The sequence below is a fragment of the Sphaeramia orbicularis genome, chromosome 10, assembly GCF_902148855.1.
Source record: "Sphaeramia orbicularis chromosome 10, fSphaOr1.1, whole genome shotgun sequence".
Taxonomy (NCBI): Eukaryota; Metazoa; Chordata; class Actinopteri; order Kurtiformes; family Apogonidae; genus Sphaeramia; species Sphaeramia orbicularis.
The window spans coordinates 35817787-35831037 of NC_043966.1; the positions used below are offsets into that span (position 1 = coordinate 35817787).

General features: G+C 39.6%; 1 protein-coding gene across 1 annotated transcript in view; it reads left to right on the top strand.

The window, feature by feature from the left end:
* Nucleotides 1-13251, top strand: part of tenm2a (teneurin transmembrane protein 2a) — a 223040-nt gene that overhangs the window by 37548 nt on the left and 172241 nt on the right.

Below are 13251 nucleotides of genomic sequence, written 5' to 3' on the forward strand. Positions count from 1 at the left end.
GGCCATTTGCGGGAAGCCTAAACATTATAAACAAATAAAGCAGCCGTATTGCCTTCAGGCCCTTGGTTAGGAATGCACTGCAGTGTCTGGTGAATGGGCAGCCAGCGTGAAATCCAATATTGTGTGTGTATGTGGAGGAGAGAGGAGAACACTCCACTCTAATCTTCATCAATATAGCCTTATACAAGACTAGTACGGCTGCTGCCACCAAAATACAACCACTATTGTTTTGACCATTCCATGCCACATCTGATACTACTAGTACTACTGCTGCTGCCGCTGTCGTTGTCTTGTTTTCAAAGAACAAGGACTGTTGTGCAAATGTTGTTTGGTTGCAGGAGTTTACTACAGAGCTGGAATCAGTTTCTTTCACTAATCAGAGCCAGGAATTCATATGGTTCTTAATTTGGCTTCGGATCACAGGTGGTTTTTGAAAATGTGTTTTGATCACAGGTGAATCTTCCCCCGCATACCGTGGATTTCAAACATTTTGTGCACTCTTTCTGGCTTATATTTTATAGAACAGGTTTGACCTTGCATAAAAGGCAGCTTGGAAGATTTTTTCAAAAAGAGGCTTTTCTAAAGTGTCCATGTAGGCGTGAGACGAAAATGGCTACTTTTGTCATCACAGCTATAACCTATTATGTTTACAGTAGGGATGCAAATTATTGATTAATCCATTAATAATTAGTTGGTTGACCTTATCGATCGATTAACGATTAATTGATAAGCAGCGATTTTCCTGAGAACCTGAATTTCTCTTTCAATAGGGTCTATAAGAATAAAAGCTAAATATTATTTATATACTTAATGAAAAAAGCATCTCATATTCCTTAATGATTGATTCATTGTATCATTGGATACAGTACAGGCAATGACATTTATCGAGTAGAACTAAATAAATTCTGCAGAGAAATTCAATCAAATAAATGGATCTGAAGATGGACAGTTCAGAAGAAATGGGCATTTCTCACTTTGCATCACCAGTTGACATGATGGAGCCAGATTTTAGCGGAGATGCCCCTCCCCCCTGTGGCCACCGGGATGACTGCGGGACATAATGGACATACCTGTGGCCCGAATTAGGAGCCTGTGGATGTTTTCAACTTCTGTCTCACTGACCACATAGTCCAGATGACCATGGACATCAGCCTCCAGGGAAAATGCTCTGATCCGATACTGATCCCACATTTGTGCATGTATTTAGGCAGGGGTGCACCGCTCCCACAAACAGACGGGTCAGTCTGTGTTTAGCTCCATCATGTCCCTAAAGCGATTCTAACTCATCAACGCCATGATCCAGCTCGATGACCTATCCCAGCCGCGGCGTCACAGCGTGGACAAATCGGCAGCCTTCGGACAGGTGTGGACAGGGTGACTCCCCCGTTATTCAACTTCAGCAATGAAGCCTAGTTTGGGCCGGGGTGCCCCCTACTGTCGACACCACATATCCCGCCGTGGAAAAGGGCAATTAACCAACAATAATTAATTTAATCAAGCAAATTTTTATTGACAATTAATCGATAGTCGATTAATTGTTTACATCCCTAGTTTACAGCAATCAGCTCGGCCACTATCAAATCAGTCATTGATTGCAGCTGGAAAGACGTTCTTATTAACAGCTCTAACAGTATGGCTCTGATATTGTGACGTTGAACACAGCAGCTAAGCTGCCCTCGAAAAACCAGCAAATAGCCAGAATTTCTCAAGGGATTTAGGAAGCCATGTTCTCTCTTCCCCACCAAACTGTCAGCGACTATGTTTATCTCTTATCACATCTTAATGGGTTTGTATGGTACAGGTGTTGTGAGGGAGAAGTCATGGGAAGAATTGGTGTTGCAAGACATGCACATCCAGAATACTGCTGTCTCATCTGTTATTTTCTGAACCTCCCTGGTTTCCATGGAAACCTATCATCACAAACCATTATAGTGACATTGACCTAGAGCAAGGGTCAAGACTAAGTGTGATGGCTTCACACCAGTTGTTGCAGGATGCTTTTTGTTGACCTCCATAGCATTCTAAAGGATATGTGCTTCATGAGGCTGCAAACAAGCTTTGTAGTATCTGTGTACTCCCCTTGAGCGCCATGGAGTGATATTGTCTGTGTGTGTGTATATGAGTGCATGTGGTTACATGGTTGTGTGAGTGTGCACACTCATCTCAGGTACAAGGTTAGAGGTAACATTTGCCTCTCATGATGGATGACCTTGGGGGAGTCTGTCCCATCAGCTGCTTTTTGTGCTGCTCAGATCACCAGATATCAACCCTAGCTACAGTCCCACTGCTACCACCAATCCTTCCCCTAAAATAGCCACACATTAATCCCTGCAACCTCTCTCAAACAGTATCCACCTTGACATGTCATTTATTCCTATTTTCAATTTTGCAAAGTTATTTTTCATAATAAGAGTGAAATAAATCTGCATGGGGGATGTGACAGGTCATTTGTTCTTGTCAAGTCAAACTGTGATGTTTCTTGCTTTATCAACACCTGTTACATCCCAAATTATGTAATACACCTAAATATAGACGGGTGACAAATGAAAGGTAAAACCTGATGAGATGGTCTCTGTCGGGGTGAGAGTACTTTCACTCATAGGGCACACACGTTCACAGATTGGTTTAGAAATGAAAATTATATAGATCATGTGTATCACAGTTGCCAGACTTCAACACCTTTAGGTGGACTTAAACTGAAGCATTACACCGCATCCTCAACCACTGTTATCAAAATACCAGATATATTTCTCTAGAGACATTATTGTGTCCTAATTTATGATGAGAGGATATAAAGTTTCTAAGAATTTGTGTGTTTTATATTGTAATATTATTCATAAAATGCTGTCACTGTGCCCCTAAATGCAGCCTAAAACCTTTTGTAAATTGCAATTGCTGATGGTGATGCGTGCTATAATCTAACCCAGTGTAGTGTGCCTTTAATTTAACTCCAACTGATGCATTAATCCATTTGTCCCTATTGAGTAGCCATTATGGATATCACTGGTTTATAAAGTATTTTTATGAGATCATTTAGAATTTTGGTCCAGCCCTAGTGCAAAGTAGTCCTGCAAAAGCCTAGCTGTCTTCCTCTCGTCTTTCCCTTTTACCCCTCATTTCATTTCTTCTGTATGCCTTCCCAGCCACATCCTCTGTAATGAAGCTAAATCTAGCATGCTAAATGTGACCAGTCAGCTATGTCATTGGTGTTAGAGTGGCCATAGCTGTCTTGTATTGGCCCTGAAGGCACAAACACCACTTCACAATGATGGGTTAGTGGTAGAGGCATTTGCAATATAGCAGACATGCACAGAAAATGTAGGCCCAGGCATGCACTTATCTGGGGTAGCTCTCAAATACTGGTCTGATGCGTTCATCCAGAGACAGAAGCATGGATGTGTGGGCAGTAAAGAACAGATAAAGTAACAGAGTCAAAATTTGTATGTGAAAGTGCAACTGTAGATACAGTTCAGACCGGTACTGTATCAGAGATCAAGAGTAGAGAGACGTGCTCTGCAGAATACCAGCCTGTCAATTGCACCGCTCTCAGCTTCAAAGTTCTCAGCTTCAGGATTTTGTATAGAAACTAATGGCTTTGGAGAGTGAGTGCACACAGTACCACAAGTGGAAAAGCACCATAATATAGGACCCTACATGACAATCCAAAAAGCACACACACTGATAGCTGCACACACGCACACAAAGTGTGTCAAATCCCCTCCTGAAGTCCAATATATCCCTCACAAACCCATTAAAGGTGCTTCATACAACAGCCTCTCACAGAATACTGAGAGAGGAAAGTGAGAGAGGCACAGACAGAGAGAAACAGAGTAGCAGAGCCATGCATTTGTTTGGTGCTACAGTTAACACATTCTGGTGGATAAAATTTTTTAGCTTTATACCCAGATGCATTTTAATGTGATTTTAAATAATGAAACACTAACAGTAGGTTGTCAAGTTGTTTGAAAATGTACAAATGTTGAGAATGGCTAGAATTATGTAAAGAGTATCACAATGTTCTCTGCACAGGATTACAAAATAGAACTGTCCCATCACTTCTACACTAAGCTCCAATGAATAAAAATGAACTGCTTTGCTATCAGCAACCACTTCACATGTTGGTAACTGATTCCACATGAGGTTGTGTACTATTTTACAACATGCTAACTTTAGTAAACACCAAAATATGTTACCTATTGTAGTAATAGGTTAAAGGACATATTACAATGTATTATCGTTTTTAAAATTTTAGATTTATTTGGTTATAAAATTGTGGATTGCCTGACTTTTCCTCTTTTCCCAGCAGCAGGCCAAGATTTTACTTTGACAAACAGTAGCTTGACATCTCTTTATTATATTAGCATTAAATTTGGCAGGGACATTTATGCGTTCCAAAGGGCATATTGTATCCTGATGACTTTAGTGCAGCAGTTGTTTAAATCTAAAACTGTCAGCAAGTTTATACACACTGGTTTTGGATGGAGTGGAAAAATGTGTCACATAGAATTCTTGCAAAACTCGGCAGTGCTCAGAGCTGATTTTGTAAGAATACTGATGTGTTACTTTCAGATGGTGAACCTTTAAATATCAACATCTTCCAAGTATTTTAGCTTACTGACTGTAACATTTAGCTCAAAGCAGCAGAGTTTGGATAAAGCCTGAGAGAACGGCTGGCTTGGATTCAGACTTTTTAAAATCCCGTCTTGGTTTTAATTAATTTTATCTCATAAATGTCTCCCCCTCAATCTAATTATTTTAAGTTATTAAAGTTGCAAAAAAAAACTTTTCATACATCATTTAAAAAAATCACACTAAATAAATCCATGACGACCTAACTGGCGGAAATATTTGTCTTTATTTTGTTTATGTGCATGAATATTTTGTACAGTTTTGAATTCACTGTGGCTTTCTTTATGTCTGTCCTTTTAATAATTGCTTTTTGGATGTTTAGTTTGTCAGCCTGCCAAAAGTAAATGCCCCGCAGACATTCCAGCTCTTTTCTGTGCTACTATGGTATTTAAATATGTGGGCTTACGTTTTCATTGCACACACTTGATTATTTTTATATTTTGTCCAGACACAGTTATGGCTAAATTCAATGTTAAAGTTTAGCTTTTGTATTATACATGATTTGTAACTAATTTAACTAATTTGTTATAAATCTGCTTATTTAAACCCTCTCTGCCTTAATTTCTGCATAAAACATCATCATGACCAATTACCCTCTTCTCTAAACATGGTTATGCAACAGGAATTCAAGAGAATCAGCCCACAGTGCTGTAGTTTTTCTTAACTGAAGGAATGAATCACAGATCCACATTTTTGACCTACATCTATCTACTTGGGTTGAAGTAAGATATCTGGATATGGGAGATACGCTGGTCTCCTCCCCATTCGTACCCTATTTGACATTTCAGCCCGAGGAAATGACTCTTCTCTGGCATTTATTCACTGCTCCAGGGTTGCACAGCCCTATAGCTGCTGTCATTTACACTTTTTAATGTGTGTGTTAGAGCTACACTTTTCTGTTTAGTTAAACATTAGCTGAATTCCTTGTTAAGAGACAGAACTGCAGTAAAAATGGCTACAGTGTCCCTCAGCATTTCACCTCTGCACACTCCACGCGCATGCATGGACACACACAGACGATGCATGTTGTACAGTAAAAGTCAGCCAAAGCCCTCAGTGTGTCACCTCTGTCATAGTGTTAATTAGACAGTGTCACCGTCTGTCCCCAGTGACATTTATTGCACATTTGAATATTTTACCCAGACAGATGGTAAGAATGTCAAGGCGTGACACTGAGTTATTAAGCTCTAGCCCTCTCCCTCAGCGACAGAATGCAGGGCTTGTCAGCACTCGATTGTTTTAATAACTCACTGGCAGTACCACAGCAAAGTTTGCCCTGACTCTCTGTGCTGGAGCTAGTTCCTAGGGCATAGGTGAAAGAGCCACACACACTCACGTGCACTCACACACACACACACACACACGCACACACACACACGTATAGTAGCATGGGTGCCAGTTCTGCTGAATGAAGATGAGCAGGAATTCCCTCACTGAATAAAAGAACAGGACACCTCTGCTGACATTATCCATCTGCAGACTGCCATGCTTTTCTATATCACACATGACCTTCACCTGCACTAACACTCAGCAGAGCACGAGTGCATTCTATAACCTTAAAATATGATACTGCAATGTCAAAATATGGCCAAACTGACTTAGCACCTTCTCACATATAGTGGATAGCTTGCACATATTATTGCCAACAACATTATAAATAGTCATAGCTCAAATTACTTCGCTTGTCATCAAACTTTGGCACATTTTCAACAGTATCGTGACACATTACGACATTTTGTAATTGATTTACTGTGAGAAATGCTACTAAGAAGACTGGTTTTAATATGTATTATGATAAATCTATTTTACCAATTTTAAGAAATAGCACAACTGCATAATCTCTAATAACTATCCTGTAGGTTTTCCAATAAAACCTTCCACCGGAGCTTATGGCTGACTCGTGCGTCCTCCACAAAAGTTCGTCTTATACAGACTTCCTTTTCTTATTTGTCAGACAGATGGAAAAAAGTGTTAATTCTTTTACCTTGTCATGTTTCGGCTATAACCTGTAGCCTTCCTCAGAAGGGTCACTTGTTGTTCCTGTGACGTGTCACTGTCAGCTGTTTTATCCTGATTTGCCAGGCAACAGGGGGTGATTATGCCCCCTACTGCCTGGCATCCCACAGAGGACAGCATCCCAGGTGTGGGATCAGGTGTAGGATCCCTCATCCCTGTTCATGGTCCTCGGGGCCCATTTTCTGATCCTTCTGAGGAAGGCTACAGGTTGTAGCCGAAACATGTCAAGGTAAAAGAATTAACTCTTTTTTTCCATCTGTCTGACAAATAAGAAAAGGAAATCTGTATAAGTTCTAGTAGACAGTATGAACCTAATTGGACTATTAAAAGTTCGCCTTCTCAGATCTTTGAAGAAAATCCGAAAAATAAAAAGTAAAATACATACACAAATTCACTGCCTACGTTTTCTGTCCATATGTATAAACTTACTCACTCAGCCCGAACACGGTCAGAAAAACCATGAGCTTCTTGGCTCTAATGCCGTATGCCCCCCAAGCACGTAGCACCACCAAGCTCACCTGACCTTCTCTAAGCTATAGGCTCTTATTTTTATCCTTACCAACTTGTCAGTACATTGACATGAAATAACCAAAATACCATGACCGTGCAAATAATAATAATGCAAATATTAAATTACAATCATGTAAGACCTTTCTAAATGCAATTAAAGTATAAAACTACTAATCACTAATTAATAACAGAACTGAAATTGCCATCAATTACACAAACTAAGCGTATGGCACCTATGTATCCTTTAAAAAGAAAAATGTGTGCTGTTCTGGTTAAACAATTTAACGGAAACTAATGCGAATATGAGAGAAGAAGAGTACTTGGCATACCTGTAGTGGCAAGGGCAGAGAAACTCGCTTAAATAAAGTGACTGCTGGCAGGAGTAAGGTTAGATCCTTATCAACTGATAATCAAACAATGGCAGAAGATTGTGTGGCAGAAGCTGTGGCAAAGATCCCTGTTGCAAAAGATTTATACTAAGATGCAGCAGAGGGAGGTAAATATCAGTTAGAGCAGCATATTAAACTGTCTTTTGTGCGATACTCAGGCATCAATCAGGGCCAGTAACTTTAACAACTTCCAAGTGTTGGCAAATATGATTCAGTAATATCTAAAGTAGTATTAGATCAAAGTGCGCTGACTTTGTATTAAACATAACCTAATTATTTATCAATTCATCTCGAATCTGTGTTTTGATCTAGAATCAAAGTACCATATGTTTTATTGAACTAAAGGAAGTATTTTGAAGGCATTCCCATTAAAAAGCAACTCAGTAAACCAGTGAGTACATAGCCAGAACTGTACATACTTGCTAAGATTATATGCTACATTTGCTAGACGAACTCAGTGCTACTTAAAATGACGGTGTAAAATTAGCATTAACAACTGAGTGACTGCGGTTGTAGTGCTGAAATTTGCATTAGTCAGGCATGCTGTATTGGGGAGAAACAGAAAGAAATTGCAATGAAAAGAAGTTTCTTGTATGCCTGTCACATCTCTGGCATCTGTCTAAAGTAGGTCAGAGTTTTGTGAAGAAGTTTAACTGAGCTGTAAACTTTGAACATTTTGAGACTGTTGATAATGTGAAAACCTTTTTAATGCTGATAAATGCTGGGCAAATACTGCGATATTGATTGCTTTATTTGTCTGTATATATTGTAACAAGCCTATAGTCCCAAAAGTAGATTCCTGGCATTCACCACTGTGTAAAAAATTATACTCCTGTGTTGTTTTTGCAACAGCCTGACTCTATAATATCAGCCCAGTTTGTTTAGTTATTCCAGTTATATCCTCCCCGCTGTCGCTGTCTCATTCCCACAGCTCATTCTCATCTTGTCCGTCATTTCTCCCATGAGTTTTCGAGCTATGTGTAATTACCCAGTTTGTTTGCACCTTGGCTCTAACTGCCTGTCTTGTCACAGCCAACTTGTGCTCACAGGAAGCTTGTGTGTATGTGTGTGTGTGTGTGTGTAAAAGAGGGATTGCATGCGCCAATCAGTGTTTAGCAAATATGGGTGTGACAAGCAAGAGTACGCAACAGTGCCAGTGTGTTTCTCAGCACATGTGTGTGTCACCCCAAGCCCACTCTGACAGACACGGAGAGACAGAGAGAGGGACCTTGTCGTCTCTAATCCCTTTGTTTTGAGTCAGATTAGAGCTTTGCGAGGCGTTTGCGAGGCCTGCAGAATGTGGATTTAAGGATTAGTCTAATAAACAGAGGCTCTGTGGCACTCCGCAGCCCAGTTGTGGAGATTACACACAGGCACCAAGAGCAAGGAAGAGAAAGGGGTGGATTGTCCTCCCTTCCATTACAAGTCAGACAAATGAGGGAATGAGGGAAGAGGAGACATAGAGGAGAAAATGGAAGGTGGATGAGGTCTTCTTACAGTTCCATATCAGTGTAGCAACTTTCATCTATGTGGTCCTTGCAGAGACCACTGCTTCCATACGCAGGTTCACAAATAGGTTTATATGGGCTTACATTAAGGCCAGCTGATCACACGAAGTACAATACTCTGCAATTACAAACATTTACTACTACAGTGAAAACTCACAGAAAAAAATAGTCTATTGGTCCAGTAGACAGCTCCAGTAAAAATTACATCAGTTTGTGTCAACGTTTTCTAATTCAGACAATACTTCCGAACTGCTGCACATGTTTCTTGCACTTTATTTCAGTGCAGTATAAATATCAATTTGCACTTTGAGACTTAAATCCAAACAAAGGTTGATTAAGAGAGAATATATCTTGTTTTATTTTTCTTACTGACCTTATTTCTGCATGGTGCATGGCTGTAGCAGATGAAAGCCGGCTTAACTTGTAAAATCCGCCACTGACTTGCGGTGTCTTCACCTACTAATGAGACTGTCTAAAACCTGAGATATGAGAGTTTGTGGCTCAAAAGCACAGCATTCTGAGACTAAGACATTTAAAAGATATGCAGTACTGACATACTGTTGTGAGTGATTATACACAGTGTAATGGACATAAAATAACTGCAATGTCAAAGACCTAAAAAAAAGTCATATAGTACAAACACAAATAGCGACAGAAGTGAGTACCAAGCCCGATCACATTTAATAAGCAAGTAATTTTTGGCTCAAAGAGGTGTTGGGTGTAATGGGGCGAGGTGTGGAGGAGAGAGTGATGAAATGTTTCCTGTCCTGTACACCCCTCAGCTGTTGGCTCACAGATTGTCTTGGAACCAGAATGGACCACAGTTTCCAGTTGAACTGGAGCCTGCAAGCAGCCCCAGCCACCTTATGTGTATGCATCTGTGTGCGTGTGTGTGTGTGTGTGTGTGTGTGAGTGTGTGAGTGTGTGTGTGTGTGTGCGTCTTTGGGCATGTGTGTACACTTTCAATGCCACCCGAGATCGAAGACATGATTAATGACTCTTCATGGTGAGGAGCCTCTCAGTCAGAGCTCGGTCCAAAGCCCACATAAAGCAGACTGTGTGTGTGTATGTGTGTGTGTGTGTGTGTGTGTGTGTGTGTGTGTGTGTGTGTGTGTGTGTGTGTGTGTGTGTGTGTGTGAGAGAGAGAGAGGGTATCAGGCTGGGGAAAAGAGAGGTCATGGTGCCTTTATGGATGTGGAGACACCAGGAATATTTATATATGCTAAAACATGTGAATACTATTTCACATACATATACAATCAAACACTCTTATCACAGTCCAGAAACACCCTGACCCCTGACCCCATTTCTTCTTCAGGCTGGTTTCATTAATATCCATTTGTACACTTGTGACTTATATAGTTGGTGATATATGTATTATTAATCTGTTTCCTTTGACATTAAGCATGAATAAAGTCATATTGTACATAACAAGATTTTATCTGAAAAAACTCCGAACCTGTTCATGTTAAATCTAATGAGCAGCACTAAAAGGATTTTGCAGTTAATACCAAGTCATTAATCATGGGGAGTAATTAGGAGTTAAAGGTATGGTGTCAAATATAAGCGGTTCTTCTGAAAAATCTGGATGTGCTGATGAAGTCTATGTATCATATTCTAATCTTAACCATATTTAGACCTTGAATGGAATAGTATTTTGAAAATCAAGTACATTCATACCTCTTTTATTGATGAGTAACTGAGTATAAGTCTCATGCAGCAATTTGTTTTCTCTTTATTCAACCTCTCTATACTCCTCTCGCTCCATGTCTACTCTTTTGTTTCTCCGTCACTCTGTGTCTTCCTCTCTTTGTCTTTGTGAACAAACTGTGTAAACAACTTAATTTGAGTAGCAGCACAAAAACAGCAGAAAATTGAAGCCAAACACTTTATAGCCACAATTTTGTCTTTTGTGATAACAGGGCCTTGTGTTTTGAATAGGCCATCTTTTGCTATTCAAATTCCTTTCAAATTTTAAAAAAAAAAAAAAAAAAAAAGAAAGAAGAAGACACCAAATGAACAACTTCATCTCCTGTTGTCGAAGAGTGTTGGAAGAGAGCATGAATTTTCAAATGGAAAAGCTCCATGCTGTGTTTTATCAGGCTTTTAGCTGCCAGTCTTGTTGGTTGATTGTGGCTTTTGGTTTAGTTACAATTGAATTAAATGAGCCAGGTAATGGCTGCTTCACAGGCTCATGCAAGTCTTTTACTTCGAAGATAAGATAAGATAAGATAAGATAACCATATATTATTAACAGAAAGCTGTGAATAGATCGAGTTTAAGCATAGGTTTGAACATACATGTTTATTTCTCGTTCTCTTTTCTACAGAGACAAAAATATACAGGAGATATATGCACAACCTTAAAAGACACACAAAAACAGAACTAAATGGGTTCTAAAGCAGAGGCGGTTTCTCATAGACTGCAAGGGAAGCTCGACTTCCCCTAAAATTATGAAAATAGTCAAGTATGTACGGTTGTGTTGACAATTCATTGACTGCAAATGTGTTAGAACACGTTCATCTCAAAGATGAGTTTTTCAGAATCAGCTTCATCACAAATCAACAGACTCGATGTTGTTCACTTCTCATCCATTCCCGTTGCGCTGTTTTCTCATACGATCTCTGCTCAGTGCATTTGCCCGTAGACGCTCAGCGTCCATGCACTTCAATGGGACTGAGTGGAACAGTTTTTTTCATTGCCTCAAAACTGGACAGTAATTGGATAAATGCCACGATGTTGTCCCGCCCCCAGACGCTCGGTGTTTCTGGGGGTGAATGGAGCTGTGGGCGGAGCTCGGCCGGGCTGGACGCCAGGCTTCCACATGCTGATTGGAGGATCTGTCGAAAGGCTGAATCCCATCTGATTGACAGCTATTTTGAGATCTACTCCTTCACTTGAGAGTTCAGTTTAATACCGTCACACATTCTGCTGTGAAATCAAGAGAGAAACCACTATGAAATTACTTGTTCATTTCTTGCACTGTAAATAAAACACACTCATTGTACTTCCTTGTTTCAATTTAACATAATTTCAACGTTTTCTTGTTTAGTCGGCACGATAAGGTCACTGACCATTTTCTTAAAAAGGAACGGAGGGCCGAATTTATGTTTAAATAACTTGAGGTTTTTTTTTTTTATGTAAGCCGACAATGAACTTCTCCTCTCTGAAAGACGAGCAGCCGGCTCTGTTCTAAAGTCACTATTTAGTATGACCCCTGACCAAGGTTATAATAGTTTTGGATTTGTAATTATAGTTTAGTTTTAATTAGTTTTGACTTTTTTTCTCTAATTCAGTTAGTTTTAATTAGTTTTTAGAGCAGGTTTGCTACTCTTTTATTAGTTATCATTTTTTTCTGAATGCTTAGTTTGGTTTTAGTTTTAGTTATTTCATATACTTTATCTTCCTCACCATCCTATTCAAAGAAATTAGTGAAGCGCGGATATGGGTTACCCTGGACACTTTATTTGGGGGTTGGGTTAGGGCAGCTCAGTGACTGAGCAGAGACACAAACACATGTACCGTACAATGTATAAATCCCCGTATAGCAGGTTGGGGGGGGGGGGGGGGGTGATCCGTACACAACGTCACTTATGTTAAAACAATGTGAAGATGTGCAAAGAGAGAGGAGATGCACAAAGCAGCCAGCAGTAAACCAGATAGAAACATATATAAACCTGCTAACCAGCAGTAAACTGCATACAAACATATATAAACCAGCTAACCAGCAGTAAACCCAATAGAAACATATATAAACCATCTAACCAGCAGTAAACCCAATAGAAACATATATAAACCAGCTAACCAGCAATGAACCGTATACAAACACATATAAACCAGCTAACCAGCAGTAAACCCAATAGAAACATATATAAACCATATAGAAACATATATAAACCACTTATAAACATATATAACCCAGTTCATCAGCAGTAAACCACACCTTAGCAGATATCTCATATTTTAATTATCTTCAGTTCCATTATTAGCCAACTTTGCTTCATTTAAATTCAGCTCGCTGTAGCTAGAAACATCAAACGTTTTTTAACATTCTAACAGGTTCCATACCTCTGTAATTGGATTAGTTTTCATCCTCCTCTTTTCTCCTCTTCTAAACTGTGCAGTTAAGGCCTTGGAAGGCCTTTTCATGGTGATAAACTCTCCAGTCTTTACCTGGATGCTAGTCCTATCTGATGCTG